This window comes from Mesoplodon densirostris, chromosome 2 (genome assembly GCF_025265405.1).
Source record: "Mesoplodon densirostris isolate mMesDen1 chromosome 2, mMesDen1 primary haplotype, whole genome shotgun sequence".
Classification (NCBI taxonomy): Eukaryota; Metazoa; Chordata; class Mammalia; order Artiodactyla; family Ziphiidae; genus Mesoplodon; species Mesoplodon densirostris.
Genome location: NC_082662.1, coordinates 120,395,374 through 120,410,951, shown reverse-complemented (window position 1 = coordinate 120,410,951; position 15,578 = coordinate 120,395,374). Strand labels below are relative to the sequence as shown.

The window sequence follows — 15,578 nt, the reverse complement described above, 5'->3', positions numbered from 1 at the left end:
CACGAGGCGAAAGGTGAAGAGGTTGGGCCGTGCGGGTGCCAGTGTGGGGTGCTCCTTCCAGTGAAAAGCGTGACACAAGCGGGGTCGGGGTGAGGAAGGGAAGAAGGCCAAGGAAGGGGTCTGGGCGCAAGAGTGGCTGAGCCCGCAAGGTGTCGGGTCCTGGAGGCCTGGCTCCCGGGTGTGTGTGGGGTGGGGGCGTCGGCGTGGGAAGGACAGGGGCCGGAAGGTGCGGTGGTGAGCGAGCCGTTGCAGGACCGGTGCCTTGAGTGTGGCAGCGGGGAAGCCCAGCTCCGCTTTGGGGCTGCGGGAACCAAAAGGGGGCGCTGCGGCTGCATGGGCCGGGAATCGAACCCGGGCCTCCCGCGTGGCAGGCGAGAATTCTACCACTGAACCACCCATGCACCTATGGCCGCCGGCGCCCGCCGCTGTCCCAGCGGCGCCCAACGCTGCCCCAGCGGCGCTCGCCGCCAACCGCCGGACCCTGGTCACTGCTCGCCCCGTGGGCACGTGCTCCATTTGAGCAGGAGACCGACGGGCCACCTGAATGAGAGGCTCCGGGCACGCTGGCGACCCCAGGGCGCGAGGCGGTCGGAAGCACCGAGGGACGGAGGGACGCAGGCGGGCTCGGCCCGTCCTGAGCTTTCTCTGCTGTCCGCGGCCGCCGCGAGACTGTCGGTGTGGCCAGAGGAAGCCAGGAGCCGAAGCGGCCTGGCCCGCGCCCGAAGCTGCGGCTGAGCACCGACGTTCCTCTCAGCCGCCGCCCGGCCCCGACGCACAGTCCCTCTGGCGGCTGGCTTTCTTGCTGGTGCGGGGCGTGCGAGGGCGGGCGGGGGCAGGGATCGGAGCTCGGGGCTGTGCAGGGACCGCGAGCGAGGGAGATGGACACCGGGCACCTCCGCTGCCGCCGCCGTCGCCGTCGCCGAACGGCGCTCAGGCCAAAAGACCAAAGGTGTCTGAGCCTCGCCTCTGCGCTCTGCCCCACCCCCACCTCCCGCGGGGTCCCGCTCTGCTGCGTTGGTTGTGAGGAGAAGCCCTTTGGCAGACGGCCTGCTTGTTCGCGGACAGCCCGGTGACGGACGGAGCGCGCCAGGGTGTGGTTGGGTCCGGCCGGAGCAGCGGCTTCCCCGACGGACTTGCACTGTGGCGCCGAGGTGGGTGGCTCGTGCTGGGGGCCGGACGTCTGTGGTGGGTGACAGGGCATCCAGGGCTTCCGCTCACTACTCACCTGAGCACCGTTCCCGGGAGCGACTCCTGCGCCAGGCCCCGTGCAGGGAGGGCCCCCTGTGGGCTGGCCAGCAGGAGGCTGGGCTGCACGCGGCCCGGCAGGCAGGCAGGCAGGCAGGCAGGCAGGCAGGCAGGTGTGGTCCGGCCAGGGTCCCAAGGCGAAAAAGCGCCGAAGGCCCGCACCACAGGCCGGCAACACGGTGTCGGCGGCGTGGAGGGAATGGAATGGGCAGGCGGGCCGTTGGGGCTGGCGGGAAGGACAGGATGTTGGAAAGAGGGAGAGCTGCTGGTGGCGGAAGTGCAAGAAAGGCTGTGAGAACGAGTCCGCTGTTCGCCAGGCAGAAGTCGGAGGGTGGGCGAGACGTGGAGGGCTTTCCACACGCGGCCGTTCTGCGTGTGGCGCTGGGGGCGGGGTGGAGCGGGGGAGGGGGAGGGGGAGGGGGAGGGGGAGGGACGAAGGCAGGCAGGCAGGCAGGCAGGCAGGCAGGCAGGCAGGAAGACCAGCAGCAGCAGCAGCCGCAAGCAGGTGAGGAAAGATGTGCTGCGAAGGACTGAAGGGTTTCCTGGTGTGGGTGCAGGTAGGAGGGGGCGTAGCAAGTGGCGGGGAGGGCGTTTGTCCGGAAAGCCCGTCGCTGGAGGGTTCCTAGCGGGCCGTTTCTGCCGGGCCCGCGGCCATGGCTGAGAAGGTTCCGCGTCTGAGAGGCGTGGATGTCCGGGCCGGAGTTTGGAGAGGCCGCAAGAGTGCCAGGCGCGAACGGACTGGAAGGCAGTAAAGCGCTGCCATAGACAGGGCCGGGTGCGTTTGCCGGGCGGGCCAAAAGGCTGGCTTGTCAGGAGTGGGATTCGAACCCACGCCTCCAGGGGAGACTGCGACCTGAACGCAGCGCCTTAGACCGCTCGGCCATCCTGACGGCGGGCCTGGGCGTGCGCGTGGCCGCTCGGCTGGCTGGGACCCGGCGCGACGCGACGCGAACGCCGGTGCCCTTGGCGGGACGCGGTGCTCCGCGCCAGGCGCGCGGCCGTGTGGCTGAGCGACGGAGCGGGCGCGCGGCGGCCGACGGGGAGCAAGGCCAGACGGCGCGCCTGGCTCCGCCGCGGTGGCGCCCTCGCCCACCCCTGGCCCCGGACGGAGCCGGGCCGCGTCGGGCCAGCCCCTGCCGCCGGCCCCCACCCGCGCCTCTCCTCGCCGGCCATGGCCAGGCGCGCGCCCACGCCCTCCTCGCAGCCTTGCTTTCGGTCTCAGGGCCCCCTCCTCCCGGCGCGATGCCCGCGTTGGAGGCAATAGGCAGCGCGCACTGGGAGTTTTCAGCGGCCCGCGGGGCCGGGTCCCCGTCGGGGTCGGGGGCTGCTGCTTTGGAGGACGCGGTTGGTGTGGCGTTGGGTCGGGTCGGGTCGGGTCGGGCACGTGCCGGGCGCCCGTGGTGGGCAGGGGGCCGGAGGGCAGGGGGAGGCGTCGGCAGGCAGCCCGAGAGCGGCCCGGGCGCGGGGGCGGTGGCCGCCGTCCTCGTTAGTATAGTGGTGAGTATCCCCGCCTGTCACGCGGGAGACCGGGGTTCGATTCCCCGACGGGGAGGCAACACGCCCTCTTTTGGTGGCTGGCGCCGCTCTCTGTCCTGCCGCCTGGCTCCCAAGGGCCCTTCTTCTCCGCCCTCCGCCCTCCAGCGAGGCGCTGGACGCCAGCGCGTGCCCAGCCTGCACACCGTCGACCGCCTCCAGCCCTTCAGCCCTTCCTCCTCGCCGGGCGCTCAGTTGCCACGGCAGAGCGAGGGCCTCCTCTGGACCCCACAAGCTCTCGATGACATTGCGGCCCGCCCAAAGTGGCTGTCGCAGGAGGCTCCTTGCGTCGCGACGCAAGGCTGCACTTATGCACAGCGGCATAGGTGCACAGCGGCCGGGACGGGTGGGAGGCGGATGAGTGGCGTCCCCTGTCGGTGCGGGAAGTGGCCTGGCCCAGGCGCCCGGTGGAGAAGGGCTCTGGCGAGCCGGGGTCTGGAAGACGCGTACCCCCGGGGCGGGGGCGGGCCGCGGCGTGGAGCCCAGGGACCCGGAGCAGCAAGGCAGCGAGAGCGCCCCCCTGAGGCCGTCGGGCGGGTGTCCTAGGGCAGCTTCGTAGGGCCGGCGCGGGTGGGGCGCCGGGGGGCCTTGGTGGCGCCTGTGCCACCACAGAGCTGCCGGCCGTCGGGGCGTCGGGGCAGGGCTGCTCCAAGCGGCGGCTGCGGCTGAGGAGGAGGAGGAGAACGAGGAAGAGAAAGGGGAGCAGGAGGAGGAGGAGAAGGAGGAGGAGTCGTCAGAGAAGGAGTCGGAGGAGGAGGAGGAGGAGCAGGAGGAGGCGGCGACGAGAGCGCGCTCGGGCGAGCCCGGTGCCGGCGTCTCGGGGCGGCCCGGGCTGTGCAGCGTTGGTGGTATAGTGGTGAGCATAGCTGCCTTCCAAGCAGTTGACCCGGGTTCGATTCCCGGCCAACGCAGCGGGCTGACCTTTTGCCGGGCTCTGCGGGCGGCCGGCCGAGGGCCTGTGAGGGAGAGCTGGGAGCAGGGAGCTAGCTGGCCCAGGCGGCTCTTCTTGTGTGTGCGAGAAGCAGGCGCGCGGTGTTGTGAGGGTGCTGCAAGCAGGACGGACGGGAGGCCACGTGGATTGCCAGGGGCGGCGCGTGGCTGGACTTGGAAAGGCCGGGTCTTGGCGCCAAGGTGGCGCCGAGCGGGTGCTATGGGTCGAGCAGGAGCAGCGGGTAGAGGCGGACGCTCCCTGGTGGTCTAGTGGTTAGGATTCGGCGCTCTCACCGCCGCGGCCCGGGTTCGATTCCCGGTCAGGGAAGCCCTTCTTCTTCCTCTCTACCTCCCACCGTCCACATCCCACTTTTAGGCCACCCGTGCTCCGGGGCCTCGGCGCCGCGCCCCGACAACAGCCGCCCGGCGCCCTGCACCTCCAGCCCAGGCCCTGCCAGGCGACCTCCACCCTCCCTCCCCGGCCCAACCTTTTGGCCGCACTGGCGCGCGCCCACTCGAGGCCTTCGACGTCCCGCGTCTTCCTTTTCGGACGCTTGCCTCAGCCCCAAACACGAGTGGCCGGGGCAGCGCCTCTCCCCGCCGAGGCTGTGGCCACGAGCAAACGGCCCCGCCTGTGTTTGGACTCTCCAGCGGCACTGCTTCTCCCCACGGCGACAGCGGCGGCGGCGCCGACGGCGACGGCGGTGTCACACGCGGTGCCTTCTGACAGCGCCGGATCCCCCGTGGAAAGGAGCACCGGTGGGCAGACGGGTGCTTCGAACCACCGCAGCAGGCTTCCTGAACGCCCGCGCCGGCGCCTTGGGGGTGGCTGACAGTGTGGGATGAAGGTGTTTGTGGCCGTGGTCGGTGGCCACCCCACGCGGGTTAGGGAACGGAGCAGAACGACCCCATGGAGAGGGGGCGGCGGTGGGCCGCGTGCTGGGAGGTGCGAGGAAGGGCCTGTGGTGTGTGGCTGGAGCCCGGGCAGGAGCGGGAGGTGTTGGCCTGGCGGAAACCTGGCCCGGGAGAGCAGCTGGCCACTCAGGCAGGGGCTCAGCAGAAGCTTGGGGGTGATGGCGGCACCTGGCCCGGCACGTGTGTGCGGGTGGGCCTGGAGTAGGAGTGGGTCTGAGGAGCGCCGGCGGAAGTGAGACTTCCGGGCAGGACATGTGACAGTCGGGCCTGGGATACAAGGGGAAGGTGGCGGGGAGAGGGGTCCGAGCCTGCAGGCTGGGGGGAAGGGCGGGGTGTGTGAGTGGGCTGTGGGCCGAGGAAGATGGTGGGAGAGGACCCCTTCGCGGTGGGGTGGCGGGTGAGCGCCCCAGACCGGTGTGCTGTGCGGCGAGGTGGTCAGGCTAAGCAATGGGTTGGGACTGGGGACGGTGGGTAGGAGGCAGGCAGGAAGGAGAACAAGAGAAACGGAGCGCGCCACGGGGGCTAGGCGGGGTCCGAATGGGGTGGGGGCATTCTACTGCCCCAGAGACATACATCACCTCTCATCGGGAGAAGCCATCCAGTCTCAGGTGTGTGTAGCGGCGGGGGTGGGGGGAGGAGGGGTTGAGGTTGAAGGAGGCCAAAGGAGAGGTCCCGTCTGATCCCGCAATCCCACTCCTGGGTACGTACCCGGAAACGATGAAACAAGGGTTCAAAAAGGCACAAGCACCTCCGTGTTCACCGCGGCACTATTTGCACTAGCCAAGACATGCAAGAAAACCCAAGTGCCCATCGACGGGTGGCTAGTACAAGAGGAGGTGGTATATATGTACTATGCGGTATTACTCAGCCATTAATGAAAAAGAATGAAATATTGCCATTTGCTGCAACAAGAATGCTCCCAGAGAATATTACACTTAGTGAAGTAGGTCCGACAGAGAAGCACAAAGATAGGTGGACTCTCAAAAGTACTACCAATGAATGTATGTGCCAAAGAGAAACAGACTCACAGACCTAGGAAACACAGTGATGGTTACCCGAGGAGAAAAAGGAGGGGTGGAGGGATGAATTAGGAGCTCGATGAACAGACACACAGTACTTCATATCAAGGAGATAAGCAACAAGGATTTACAGAATAACACAGGGAATGATATTCAATATCCTGCACTAACCTATACTGGAAATCAATCTGAAAGAATATTAAACATGGAAAACAGTATCCCCTTGCTGTACACCTGAAGCTAACTCAATATTGGTAATCAACTCTTCTCCCTAAACCACAAGTACCACTAGTTGAAAGTAAGTAAGTAAATAAATAAATAAAAGCAACGAACAAAATAAATAGGAGAAACATGAGCCATCGGATGATCCAGCAATCCCCATCGTGGGTACACATCCGCCAAAGGGAAAAACCGTTGTTTGAAGAGATCCACGCACCCCCGTGTTTGTAGCAGCACTACGTGCCACAGCCAAGACAGAGGAGAAACCCATGTGCCCATCAACGGTTGGCTGACGGAAAAAGATGTGGTATATATGTACTGTGGAATATTCCTCAGCCATTTCCGAAAATGAAATATGGCCATTTGCCACAATGAGGATGGTCCTAGAGAATATTACACTTAGTGAAGTAAGTCTGACAGAGAAGCACAAAGATACGTGCAATCTAAATCTAAAACATAGTAGAAAAGAACGTATGTGCCAAAGAGAAACAGACTCACAGGCATAGAAAACACACTGATGGTTACCCGAGGAGAAAGGGAGGGGTGGAGACATAAGTTAGGAGCTGCGATGAACAGATACACCGTACTTCATATAAAAGACATACGCAACAAGGATTTCCAGTAGAACACAGGGGATGCTATTCAGTATCCTGTAGTAAGCTATAATGGAAAGCAATGTGAAACAACATTAGACATGGAAAACAGTATCCGCTTTGCTGTGCACCTGAAACGAACTCAATATTGTTAATCAACTTTTCTTCCAAAATTACAGCTACTAGTTCTTATAGGTAAGTAAGTAAATGGAAAGATAAATATCAAATGCATAAATAAAAACAACACACTAAAAAAAAATAGGTGAAATATGAGCTCTCACACGATCCAGCAATCCCCATCGTGGGTACACGTCGGCAGGGGAGAGAAACGGTCATTTGAAGAGATCCATGCACCCCCATGTTCACAGCAGCCCTACGGGCCACAGCCAAGACATGGACAAAACCCAAGTGCCCATCAACCGATGGCTGGCACAGGAAGACGTGGTATATATGTACCGTGGAATACTACTCAGCCATTCAAAAGAGTGAGATAGTGCACCAATAAGGAGGGACCAAAGTATATTACACTTAGCGACGTGAGTCAGGCAGAGAAGCACAACGACATGTGGCACGTAAACCGTACTACAAACGAATGTATGTGCCAAAGAGAAACAGACTCACAGACATAGAAAAGACACTGTTCGTTAGCCAAGGGGAAAGCGTAGGGCGGGGAAAAATCCGGAGCTGCGATTAACAGAGAGGAAATACTATACATAAAGCACATAAGCAACAAGGATTTACTGTACAGCGCAGGGAACTGTATTCACATGTCGTGATAACGTATAATGAATGGAAAATAAGCCGGAAAAGGACATATAACGGAATCACTTTGCTGTACACCTGAAAGTAACACGCTGTTGTAAACCAACCACGCTGCTACGAAAAGGAGAAGACGACGAAGGGGGAACAAAGGAGGGCAACGGGACAGAGGCAAGGGCAGGATCCTTGACAACGTAGGATGTGGAAAGGATCGGGGGAAAAGTGGGGAGATTGGAGGTAGGAGGGTGGTGTTTGTGGCAGTAGGCTGGAGGCTGAGGCGGTGGTGCTGGCGGTGCTGTCCCGAGGGCTGATGCTGTTGGTGGGAGCAGAGGTTCAGGGGACGGGGTGGTGTTTGTCGTGCCGATGGTGGTGGGGGCAGTAGCGGTGGAGGAGCGGGCCGGTGTTGGAAACGTATTTCTGTTGAGGGTCCAAACGTGAATCTAGAGGGCAGTCTGCGATGACAGTGTGGACTTCTTTGGAACTCCTCGTGCACGTGAACGCTTTGGGGACTCTCCAGGAAAATGGGATGTATCACTCGCAGAGGTGGCAACTTCCTTGCTCCTGGTCGTGCAAACATAGTATGATTTTCGGAGTGGGGGCAGAGTGAGGCAGAGAGCTTGGACACGAGGCGAAAGGTGAAGAGGTTGGGCCGTGCGGGTGCCAGTGTGGGGTGCTCCTTCCAGTGAAAAGCGTGACACAAGCGGGGTCGGGGTGAGGAAGGGAAGAAGGCCAAGGAAGGGGTCTGGGCGCAAGAGTGGCTGAGCCCGCAAGGTGTCGGGTCCTGGAGGCCTGGCTCCCGGGTGTGTGTGGGGTGGGGGCGTCGGCGTGGGAAGGACAGGGGCCGGAAGGTGCGGTGGTGAGCGAGCCGTTGCAGGACCGGTGCCTTGAGTGTGGCAGCGGGGAAGCCCAGCTCCGCTTTGGGGCTGCGGGAACCAAAAGGGGGCGCTGCGGCTGCATGGGCCGGGAATCGAACCCGGGCCTCCCGCGTGGCAGGCGAGAATTCTACCACTGAACCACCCATGCACCTATGGCCGCCGGCGCCCGCCGCTGTCCCAGCGGCGCCCAACGCTGCCCCAGCGGCGCTCGCCGCCAACCGCCGGACCCTGGTCACTGCTCGCCCCGTGGGCACGTGCTCCATTTGAGCAGGAGACCGACGGGCCACCTGAATGAGAGGCTCCGGGCACGCTGGCGACCCCAGGGCGCGAGGCGGTCGGAAGCACCGAGGGACGGAGGGACGCAGGCGGGCTCGGCCCGTCCTGAGCTTTCTCTGCTGTCCGCGGCCGCCGCGAGACTGTCGGTGTGGCCAGAGGAAGCCAGGAGCCGAAGCGGCCTGGCCCGCGCCCGAAGCTGCGGCTGAGCACCGACGTTCCTCTCAGCCGCCGCCCGGCCCCGACGCACAGTCCCTCTGGCGGCTGGCTTTCTTGCTGGTGCGGGGCGTGCGAGGGCGGGCGGGGGCAGGGATCGGAGCTCGGGGCTGTGCAGGGACCGCGAGCGAGGGAGATGGACACCGGGCACCTCCGCTGCCGCCGCCGTCGCCGTCGCCGAACGGCGCTCAGGCCAAAAGACCAAAGGTGTCTGAGCCTCGCCTCTGCGCTCTGCCCCACCCCCACCTCCCGCGGGGTCCCGCTCTGCTGCGTTGGTTGTGAGGAGAAGCCCTTTGGCAGACGGCCTGCTTGTTCGCGGACAGCCCGGTGACGGACGGAGCGCGCCAGGGTGTGGTTGGGTCCGGCCGGAGCAGCGGCTTCCCCGACGGACTTGCACTGTGGCGCCGAGGTGGGTGGCTCGTGCTGGGGGCCGGACGTCTGTGGTGGGTGACAGGGCATCCAGGGCTTCCGCTCACTACTCACCTGAGCACCGTTCCCGGGAGCGACTCCTGCGCCAGGCCCCGTGCAGGGAGGGCCCCCTGTGGGCTGGCCAGCAGGAGGCTGGGCTGCACGCGGCCCGGCAGGCAGGCAGGCAGGCAGGCAGGCAGGCAGGCAGGTGTGGTCCGGCCAGGGTCCCAAGGCGAAAAAGCGCCGAAGGCCCGCACCACAGGCCGGCAACACGGTGTCGGCGGCGTGGAGGGAATGGAATGGGCAGGCGGGCCGTTGGGGCTGGCGGGAAGGACAGGATGTTGGAAAGAGGGAGAGCTGCTGGTGGCGGAAGTGCAAGAAAGGCTGTGAGAACGAGTCCGCTGTTCGCCAGGCAGAAGTCGGAGGGTGGGCGAGACGTGGAGGGCTTTCCACACGCGGCCGTTCTGCGTGTGGCGCTGGGGGCGGGGTGGAGCGGGGGAGGGGGAGGGGGAGGGGGAGGGGGAGGGACGAAGGCAGGCAGGCAGGCAGGCAGGCAGGCAGGCAGGCAGGAAGACCAGCAGCAGCAGCAGCCGCAAGCAGGTGAGGAAAGATGTGCTGCGAAGGACTGAAGGGTTTCCTGGTGTGGGTGCAGGTAGGAGGGGGCGTAGCAAGTGGCGGGGAGGGCGTTTGTCCGGAAAGCCCGTCGCTGGAGGGTTCCTAGCGGGCCGTTTCTGCCGGGCCCGCGGCCATGGCTGAGAAGGTTCCGCGTCTGAGAGGCGTGGATGTCCGGGCCGGAGTTTGGAGAGGCCGCAAGAGTGCCAGGCGCGAACGGACTGGAAGGCAGTAAAGCGCTGCCATAGACAGGGCCGGGTGCGTTTGCCGGGCGGGCCAAAAGGCTGGCTTGTCAGGAGTGGGATTCGAACCCACGCCTCCAGGGGAGACTGCGACCTGAACGCAGCGCCTTAGACCGCTCGGCCATCCTGACGGCGGGCCTGGGCGTGCGCGTGGCCGCTCGGCTGGCTGGGACCCGGCGCGACGCGACGCGAACGCCGGTGCCCTTGGCGGGACGCGGTGCTCCGCGCCAGGCGCGCGGCCGTGTGGCTGAGCGACGGAGCGGGCGCGCGGCGGCCGACGGGGAGCAAGGCCAGACGGCGCGCCTGGCTCCGCCGCGGTGGCGCCCTCGCCCACCCCTGGCCCCGGACGGAGCCGGGCCGCGTCGGGCCAGCCCCTGCCGCCGGCCCCCACCCGCGCCTCTCCTCGCCGGCCATGGCCAGGCGCGCGCCCACGCCCTCCTCGCAGCCTTGCTTTCGGTCTCAGGGCCCCCTCCTCCCGGCGCGATGCCCGCGTTGGAGGCAATAGGCAGCGCGCACTGGGAGTTTTCAGCGGCCCGCGGGGCCGGGTCCCCGTCGGGGTCGGGGGCTGCTGCTTTGGAGGACGCGGTTGGTGTGGCGTTGGGTCGGGTCGGGTCGGGTCGGGCACGTGCCGGGCGCCCGTGGTGGGCAGGGGGCCGGAGGGCAGGGGGAGGCGTCGGCAGGCAGCCCGAGAGCGGCCCGGGCGCGGGGGCGGTGGCCGCCGTCCTCGTTAGTATAGTGGTGAGTATCCCCGCCTGTCACGCGGGAGACCGGGGTTCGATTCCCCGACGGGGAGGCAACACGCCCTCTTTTGGTGGCTGGCGCCGCTCTCTGTCCTGCCGCCTGGCTCCCAAGGGCCCTTCTTCTCCGCCCTCCGCCCTCCAGCGAGGCGCTGGACGCCAGCGCGTGCCCAGCCTGCACACCGTCGACCGCCTCCAGCCCTTCAGCCCTTCCTCCTCGCCGGGCGCTCAGTTGCCACGGCAGAGCGAGGGCCTCCTCTGGACCCCACAAGCTCTCGATGACATTGCGGCCCGCCCAAAGTGGCTGTCGCAGGAGGCTCCTTGCGTCGCGACGCAAGGCTGCACTTATGCACAGCGGCATAGGTGCACAGCGGCCGGGACGGGTGGGAGGCGGATGAGTGGCGTCCCCTGTCGGTGCGGGAAGTGGCCTGGCCCAGGCGCCCGGTGGAGAAGGGCTCTGGCGAGCCGGGGTCTGGAAGACGCGTACCCCCGGGGCGGGGGCGGGCCGCGGCGTGGAGCCCAGGGACCCGGAGCAGCAAGGCAGCGAGAGCGCCCCCCTGAGGCCGTCGGGCGGGTGTCCTAGGGCAGCTTCGTAGGGCCGGCGCGGGTGGGGCGCCGGGGGGCCTTGGTGGCGCCTGTGCCACCACAGAGCTGCCGGCCGTCGGGGCGTCGGGGCAGGGCTGCTCCAAGCGGCGGCTGCGGCTGAGGAGGAGGAGGAGAACGAGGAAGAGAAAGGGGAGCAGGAGGAGGAGGAGAAGGAGGAGGAGTCGTCAGAGAAGGAGTCGGAGTCGGAGGAGGAGGAGCAGGAGGAGGCGGCGACGAGAGCGCGCTCGGGCGAGCCCGGTGCCGGCGTCTCGGGGCGGCCCGGGCTGTGCAGCGTTGGTGGTATAGTGGTGAGCATAGCTGCCTTCCAAGCAGTTGACCCGGGTTCGATTCCCGGCCAACGCAGCGGGCTGACCTTTTGCCGGGCTCTGCGGGCGGCCGGCCGAGGGCCTGTGAGGGAGAGCTGGGAGCAGGGAGCTAGCTGGCCCAGGCGGCTCTTCTTGTGTGTGCGAGAAGCAGGCGCGCGGTGTTGTGAGGGTGCTGCAAGCAGGACGGACGGGAGGCCACGTGGATTGCCAGGGGCGGCGCGTGGCTGGACTTGGAAAGGCCGGGTCTTGGCGCCAAGGTGGCGCCGAGCGGGTGCTATGGGTCGAGCAGGAGCAGCGGGTAGAGGCGGACGCTCCCTGGTGGTCTAGTGGTTAGGATTCGGCGCTCTCACCGCCGCGGCCCGGGTTCGATTCCCGGTCAGGGAAGCCCTTCTTCTTCCTCTCTACCTCCCACCGTCCACATCCCACTTTTAGGCCACCCGTGCTCCGGGGCCTCGGCGCCGCGCCCCGACAACAGCCGCCCGGCGCCCTGCACCTCCAGCCCAGGCCCTGCCAGGCGACCTCCACCCTCCCTCCCCGGCCCAACCTTTTGGCCGCACTGGCGCGCGCCCACTCGAGGCCTTCGACGTCCCGCGTCTTCCTTTTCGGACGCTTGCCTCAGCCCCAAACACGAGTGGCCGGGGCAGCGCCTCTCCCCGCCGAGGCTGTGGCCACGAGCAAACGGCCCCGCCTGTGTTTGGACTCTCCAGCGGCACTGCTTCTCCCCACGGCGACAGCGGCGGCGGCGCCGACGGCGACGGCGGTGTCACACGCGGTGCCTTCTGACAGCGCCGGATCCCCCGTGGAAAGGAGCACCGGTGGGCAGACGGGTGCTTCGAACCACCGCAGCAGGCTTCCTGAACGCCCGCGCCGGCGCCTTGGGGGTGGCTGACAGTGTGGGATGAAGGTGTTTGTGGCCGTGGTCGGTGGCCACCCCACGCGGGTTAGGGAACGGAGCAGAACGACCCCATGGAGAGGGGGCGGCGGTGGGCCGCGTGCTGGGAGGTGCGAGGAAGGGCCTGTGGTGTGTGGCTGGAGCCCGGGCAGGAGCGGGAGGTGTTGGCCTGGCGGAAACCTGGCCCGGGAGAGCAGCTGGCCACTCAGGCAGGGGCTCAGCAGAAGCTTGGGGGTGATGGCGGCACCTGGCCCGGCACGTGTGTGCGGGTGGGCCTGGAGTAGGAGTGGGTCTGAGGAGCGCCGGCGGAAGTGAGACTTCCGGGCAGGACATGTGACAGTCGGGCCTGGGATACAAGGGGAAGGTGGCGGGGAGAGGGGTCCGAGCCTGCAGGCTGGGGGGAAGGGCGGGGTGTGTGAGTGGGCTGTGGGCCGAGGAAGATGGTGGGAGAGGACCCCTTCGCGGTGGGGTGGCGGGTGAGCGCCCCAGACCGGTGTGCTGTGCGGCGAGGTGGTCAGGCTAAGCAATGGGTTGGGACTGGGGACGGTGGGTAGGAGGCAGGCAGGAAGGAGAACAAGAGAAACGGAGCGCGCCACGGGGGCTAGGCGGGGTCCGAATGGGGTGGGGGCATTCTACTGCCCCAGAGACATACATCACCTCTCATCGGGAGAAGCCATCCAGTCTCAGGTGTGTGTAGCGGCGGGGGTGGGGGGAGGAGGGGTTGAGGTTGAAGGAGGCCAAAGGAGAGGTCCCGTCTGATCCCGCAATCCCACTCCTGGGTACGTACCCGGAAACGATGAAACAAGGGTTCAAAAAGGCACAAGCACCTCCGTGTTCACCGCGGCACTATTTGCACTAGCCAAGACATGCAAGAAAACCCAAGTGCCCATCGACGGGTGGCTAGTACAAGAGGAGGTGGTATATATGTACTATGCGGTATTACTCAGCCATTAATGAAAAAGAATGAAATATTGCCATTTGCTGCAACAAGAATGCTCCCAGAGAATATTACACTTAGTGAAGTAGGTCCGACAGAGAAGCACAAAGATAGGTGGACTCTCAAAAGTACTACCAATGAATGTATGTGCCAAAGAGAAACAGACTCACAGACCTAGGAAACACAGTGATGGTTACCCGAGGAGAAAAAGGAGGGGTGGAGGGATGAATTAGGAGCTCGATGAACAGACACACAGTACTTCATATCAAGGAGATAAGCAACAAGGATTTACAGAATAACACAGGGAATGATATTCAATATCCTGCACTAACCTATACTGGAAATCAATCTGAAAGAATATTAAACATGGAAAACAGTATCCCCTTGCTGTACACCTGAAGCTAACTCAATATTGGTAATCAACTCTTCTCCCTAAACCACAAGTACCACTAGTTGAAAGTAAGTAAGTAAATAAATAAATAAAAGCAACGAACAAAATAAATAGGAGAAACATGAGCCATCGGATGATCCAGCAATCCCCATCGTGGGTACACATCCGCCAAAGGGAAAAACCGTTGTTTGAAGAGATCCACGCACCCCCGTGTTTGTAGCAGCACTACGTGCCACAGCCAAGACAGAGGAGAAACCCATGTGCCCATCAACGGTTGGCTGACGGAAAAAGATGTGGTATATATGTACTGTGGAATATTCCTCAGCCATTTCCGAAAATGAAATATGGCCATTTGCCACAATGAGGATGGTCCTAGAGAATATTACACTTAGTGAAGTAAGTCTGACAGAGAAGCACAAAGATACGTGCAATCTAAATCTAAAACATAGTAGAAAAGAACGTATGTGCCAAAGAGAAACAGACTCACAGGCATAGAAAACACACTGATGGTTACCCGAGGAGAAAGGGAGGGGTGGAGACATAAGTTAGGAGCTGCGATGAACAGATACACCGTACTTCATATAAAAGACATACGCAACAAGGATTTCCAGTAGAACACAGGGGATGCTATTCAGTATCCTGTAGTAAGCTATAATGGAAAGCAATGTGAAACAACATTAGACATGGAAAACAGTATCCGCTTTGCTGTGCACCTGAAACGAACTCAATATTGTTAATCAACTTTTCTTCCAAAATTACAGCTACTAGTTCTTATAGGTAAGTAAGTAAATGGAAAGATAAATATCAAATGCATAAATAAAAACAACACACTAAAAAAAAATAGGTGAAATATGAGCTCTCACACGATCCAGCAATCCCCATCGTGGGTACACGTCGGCAGGGGAGAGAAACGGTCATTTGAAGAGATCCATGCACCCCCATGTTCACAGCAGCCCTACGGGCCACAGCCAAGACATGGACAAAACCCAAGTGCCCATCAACCGATGGCTGGCACAGGAAGACGTGGTATATATGTACCGTGGAATACTACTCAGCCATTCAAAAGAGTGAGATAGTGCACCAATAAGGAGGGACCAAAGTATATTACACTTAGCGACGTGAGTCAGGCAGAGAAGCACAACGACATGTGGCACGTAAACCGTACTACAAACGAATGTATGTGCCAAAGAGAAACAGACTCACAGACATAGAAAAGACACTGTTCGTTAGCCAAGGGGAAAGCGTAGGGCGGGGAAAAATCCGGAGCTGCGATTAACAGAGAGGAAATACTATACATAAAGCACATAAGCAACAAGGATTTACTGTACAGCGCAGGGAACTGTATTCACATGTCGTGATAACGTATAATGAATGGAAAATAAGCCGGAAAAGGACATATAACGGAATCACTTTGCTGTACACCTGAAAGTAACACGCTGTTGTAAACCAACCACGCTGCTACGAAAAGGAGAAGACGACGAAGGGGGAACAAAGGAGGGCAACGGGACAGAGGCAAGGGCAGGATCCTTGACAACGTAGGATGTGGAAAGGATCGGGGGAAAAGTGGGGAGATTGGAGGTAGGAGGGTGGTGTTTGTGGCAGTAGGCTGGAGGCTGAGGCGGTGGTGCTGGCGGTGCTGTCCCGAGGGCTGATGCTGTTGGTGGGAGCAGAGGTTCAGGGGACGGGGTGGTGTTTGTCGTGCCGATGGTGGTGGGGGCAGTAGCGGTGGAGGAGCGGGCCGGTGTTGGAAACGTATTTCTGTTGAGGGTCCAAACGTGAATCTAGAGGGCAGTCTGCGATGACAGTGTGGACTTCTTTGGAACTCCTCGTGCACGTGAACGCTTTGGGGACTCTCCAGGAAAATGGGATGT

General features: G+C 62.9%; 10 non-coding genes across 10 annotated transcripts; 6 read left to right on the top strand and 4 right to left on the bottom strand.

Annotated features, from left to right (window-relative positions):
- Positions 1–330: 330 nt before the first annotated feature.
- TRNAG-GCC (transfer RNA glycine (anticodon GCC)) lies at positions 331–401 on the bottom strand. The gene has a single exon. It is a non-coding gene; the product is annotated as a tRNA-Gly (tRNA).
- A 1,651-nt stretch (positions 402–2,052) lies between these two features.
- Positions 2,053–2,135, bottom strand: TRNAL-CAG (transfer RNA leucine (anticodon CAG)). The gene has a single exon. It is a non-coding gene; the product is annotated as a tRNA-Leu (tRNA).
- A 590-nt stretch (positions 2,136–2,725) lies between these two features.
- TRNAD-GUC (transfer RNA aspartic acid (anticodon GUC)) lies at positions 2,726–2,797 on the top strand. Its single transcript has one exon. It is a non-coding gene; the product is annotated as a tRNA-Asp (tRNA).
- An 820-nt stretch (positions 2,798–3,617) lies between these two features.
- On the top strand, positions 3,618–3,689 carry TRNAG-UCC (transfer RNA glycine (anticodon UCC)). Its single transcript has one exon. It is a non-coding gene; the product is annotated as a tRNA-Gly (tRNA).
- A 275-nt stretch (positions 3,690–3,964) lies between these two features.
- Positions 3,965–4,036, top strand: TRNAE-CUC (transfer RNA glutamic acid (anticodon CUC)). The gene has a single exon. It is a non-coding gene; the product is annotated as a tRNA-Glu (tRNA).
- A 4,129-nt stretch (positions 4,037–8,165) lies between these two features.
- TRNAG-GCC (transfer RNA glycine (anticodon GCC)) lies at positions 8,166–8,236 on the bottom strand. Its single transcript has one exon. It is a non-coding gene; the product is annotated as a tRNA-Gly (tRNA).
- A 1,651-nt stretch (positions 8,237–9,887) lies between these two features.
- Positions 9,888–9,970, bottom strand: TRNAL-CAG (transfer RNA leucine (anticodon CAG)). Its single transcript has one exon. It is a non-coding gene; the product is annotated as a tRNA-Leu (tRNA).
- A 590-nt stretch (positions 9,971–10,560) lies between these two features.
- TRNAD-GUC (transfer RNA aspartic acid (anticodon GUC)) lies at positions 10,561–10,632 on the top strand. Its single transcript has one exon. It is a non-coding gene; the product is annotated as a tRNA-Asp (tRNA).
- An 820-nt stretch (positions 10,633–11,452) lies between these two features.
- TRNAG-UCC (transfer RNA glycine (anticodon UCC)) lies at positions 11,453–11,524 on the top strand. Its single transcript has one exon. It is a non-coding gene; the product is annotated as a tRNA-Gly (tRNA).
- Positions 11,525–11,799: 275 nt separating this feature from the next.
- On the top strand, positions 11,800–11,871 carry TRNAE-CUC (transfer RNA glutamic acid (anticodon CUC)). The gene has a single exon. It is a non-coding gene; the product is annotated as a tRNA-Glu (tRNA).
- Positions 11,872–15,578: the final 3,707 nt, after the last annotated feature.